A 4,042-nucleotide genomic window follows, 5' to 3' on the forward strand; every position below is an offset into this window, starting at 1 on the left:
AAGATCAACAAAATCGATAAACCATTGGCCAAACTGACAAAAGAAAAACAAGAAAGGAAGCAAATAACCCAAATAAGAAATGAGATGGGTGATATCACAATAGATTCAACTGAAATTAAAAGAATCATATCAGATTACTATGAAAAATTGTACTCTAACAAATTTGACAACCTAGAGGAAATGGACAAATTTCTAGAAACACACTACCTACCTAAACTAACATAAACACAGGTAGAACAACCAAATAAACACATAACAAAAGAAGAAATTAAACAACTCCCAACCAAAAAAAGCCCTGGCCCTGACAGCTTCACTGGAGAATTCTACCAAACATTCAGAGAAGAGTTAGCACCACCACTACTAAAGGTATTTCAGAGGATAGAAAAGGATGGGATACTCCCAAACTCATTTGATCAAGCCAGCAGAACCCTGATACCAAAACCAGGTAAAGACACCACAAAAAAAGAAAATTGCAGACCTATATCCCTCATGAACTCATAATGCAAAAATCCTTAATGAAATTCTAGCCAATAGAATTCAACAACATATCAAAAAAATAATACACCATGAAACCAAGTGGAATTCATACCAAGTATGCTCAAATGGTTTAAATTAGAAAAACAATCAATGTAATCCATCATATAAATAAAACAAAAGACAAGAACCACATGATCTTATCAATTAATGCAGAAAAGGCATTTGACAAAGTCTAACACCCATTCAGCAAAATAGGAATAGAAGGGAAATTCCTCAACATAATAAATTGCATTTATACAATGCCAACAGTCAACATCATCCTAAATGGAGAGAGTCTGAAAGTATTCCCCTTGAGTACGGGAATCAGACAAGGATGCCCATAATCACCACTCTTATTCAACATTGTGCTGGAGGTCCTAGCCAGAGCAATTAGGCTAGATAAATAAAGGGCATTCAAATTGGTAAGGAAGAAGTAAAAGCATCTGTATTTGCAGATGACATGATCTTATACACTAAAAGCCCTAAAGAATCCTCAAGAAAACTACTGAAACGAATAGAAGTTAGCAGAGTATCAGGATACAAGATAAACATACAAAAATCAGTTGGATTCCTCTACACCAACAAACAGAAGGTCAAAGAGGAAATCACCAAGTCAATAATACCATTTACAATAGCCCCCGAGAAGATAAAATACTTAGGAATAAATCCAACCAGAGACATAAAGGACCTATACAAAGAAAACTACAACACACTACTGCAAGAAACTAAAAGAAAACTGCATAAGTGGAAAAACATAACCTTACTCACGGATTGGAAGACTCAACATTGTGAAAATGCCTATTCTTCCCAAAGCAATCTGTAGATACAATGCAATCCTGATCCAAGTTCCAATAACATTTTTTAATGAAACGGAGAAGCAAATTACCAACTTCATATGGAAGGGAAAGAGGCTCCAGATAAGTACAGCATTACTGAAAAAGAAGAACAAAGTGGGAGGCCTCACTCTACCTGATTTTAGAACCTATTGTACCACCACAGTAGTTAAAACAGCCTGTTGCTGGTACATTGACAGATACATAGGCCAGTGGAACAGCATTGAGAATCCAAACATAAATCCATACAAATTTGAGCAGCTGATGTTTGACAAAGGCCCAAAGTCTGTTAAATGGGGAAAAGACAGTCTCTTTAACAAACGGTGCTGGCATAACTGGATATCCATCTGCAAAAAAAAAAAAAAAATGAAACAAGACCCATACCTCACACCATGCACAAAAACTAACTCAAAATGGATCAAAACCCAAATATAAAATGTAAAATGATAAAGATCATGGAAGAAAAAATAGGGACAATGCTAGGAGCCCTAATACATGGCATATAAACAGTATACATAACACTAGTAACAATGCACAAACACCAGAAGACAAACTAAATAACTGGGAACTCCTAAAAATCAAACACTTAGGCTTATCCAAAGACTTCACCAAAAGAGTCAAAAGACTACCTACGGACTGGGAAAAACTTTTTGGCTACGAGAAATCCAATCAGTGTCTGATTTCCAAAATCTACATGATACTGCAAAAACTCAACCACAAAAACACAACCAAATTAAAAAATGGGCAAAGGATATGAACAGGCACATGACTGAAGAAGACATTCAGGTGGCTAACAGATACATGAGGAAATGCTCATGGTCATTAACCATCAGAGAAATGCCAATCAAAACTACAATGAGATACCATCTCACTGCCACAAGGCTAGCATTAGTCCAAAAAACACAAAATAATAAATGTTGGAGAGGTTGTGAAGAGACTGGAACACTTATACACTGGTGGGAATGTAAAATGGTACAATCACTTTGGAAATCGATTTGTTGCTTCCTTGAAAAGCTAGAAATAAAACTACAGTACAATCCAGCAATCCCACTCCTTGGAATATATCCTAGAGAAATAAGAGTCTTTACACAAACAGATATATGCACACCCATGTTCACTGCAGCACTATTTACAATAGCAAAAAGATGGAAGCAACCAAGGTGCCCATCAATGGATGAATGGATAAATTATGGTATATCCACAAAATGGAATAGTATTCAATGATTAAGAATGATGAATCCGTGAAACATCTAATAAAATGGAGGCATCTGGAAGGCATTATGCTGAGTGAAACAGGTCAGTTGCATAAGGATAAAATATTGTATGAGACAACTATTATAAGAACTCAAGGAAAAGTTTAAACACAGAAAAAAATATCCTTTAATGGTTATGAGGGTGGGGAGGGAGGGAGAGGGATGTTCACTAATTAGATAGTAGACAAAAAATATTTTAGGTGAAGGGAAAGACAATACAGAATACAGGAAGGTCAGTACAACTGGACCAAACAAAAAGCTAAGAAGTTTTCCGAATACAACCAAACACTTTGAAGGCCAGAGTAGCAGGGACGGGGGTCTGGGGACCATGGTTTCAGGGAACATCTAGGTCAATTGGCTTAAGAAAATGTTCTGCATCCCACTTTGGTGAGTGGCCTCTGGGGTCTTAAACTCTAGTAAGCAGCCATCTAAGATGCATCAATTGTTCTCAATCCACCTGGAGCAAAGGAGAATGAAGAACACCAAAGACAGAAGGTAAATATGAGTCCGAGAGACAGAAAGGGCCACATAAACCAGAGACTCCATCCGCCTGAGACAGGAAGAACTAGATGGTGCCTGGCTACCACCGATGAACTCGCCTAACAGGGAGCACAACAGAGAATCCTTGATGGAGCAGGAGAACAGGGGGATGGAGACCTCAAACTCTCATAAAAAGACCAGGCTTAATGGTCTGAATAAGAGCGGAGGGACCCCAGAGGTCATGGCCCCTGGACCCTCTGTTAACCCGTGATTGGAACCATTCCCAAAGCCAACTCTTGAGGCAGTGATTGGACTGGAGTATAAGACGGAAAATGATACTGGTGAGGAGTGAGCTTATTAGCTCAAGAAGACACATGAGACTGTGGGCAATTCCTACCTGGAGGTGAGCTGAGAAGGCAGAGGGGGACAAGAGCTGGTTGAATGGACACGGGGAATACAGGAGAAGTGTGCTGTCACATTAAGGGGAGAGCAACTAGGGTTACATAGCAAGGTGTGTATAAGTTTTTGTATGAGAGACTGACTTGAATTGTAAACTTTCACTTAAAACACAATAAATAATAAGAGGAGGCAGAGCCAAGATGGTGGAATAGACGGGCGCTTCCGTTGAGCCCTCTTTATGACAAAGACCAAAAAAACAAGTGAAAGGAGTATATTTGGGACAAGCTGGGAGCCCTGAGCATCAAAGGCAAGCTTAGACAACGAACTGAGGGGTAAGGGAAGGAAGAAGCCTTTCAGAAGCATTGAGGAGTTACCGGACCTGAATCGCGGGGAGCCCTCAGGCACCATTTCCGGAGCAGAGGCGGCAGCAGCTGCGGGCTGGTCCTAGCGTTCAGCCAAAGTTTCATCAGGGAGAAGCAGCCAGCCACACAGCCCACTCACACCTCTGGAACCTGAGCAGAATGGTGCTCTTGGCCAAAGCTAAGTACTTGCGTATATTTT

Source organism: Loxodonta africana, chromosome 24 (assembly GCF_030014295.1).
Source record: "Loxodonta africana isolate mLoxAfr1 chromosome 24, mLoxAfr1.hap2, whole genome shotgun sequence".
Classification (NCBI taxonomy): Eukaryota; Metazoa; Chordata; class Mammalia; order Proboscidea; family Elephantidae; genus Loxodonta; species Loxodonta africana.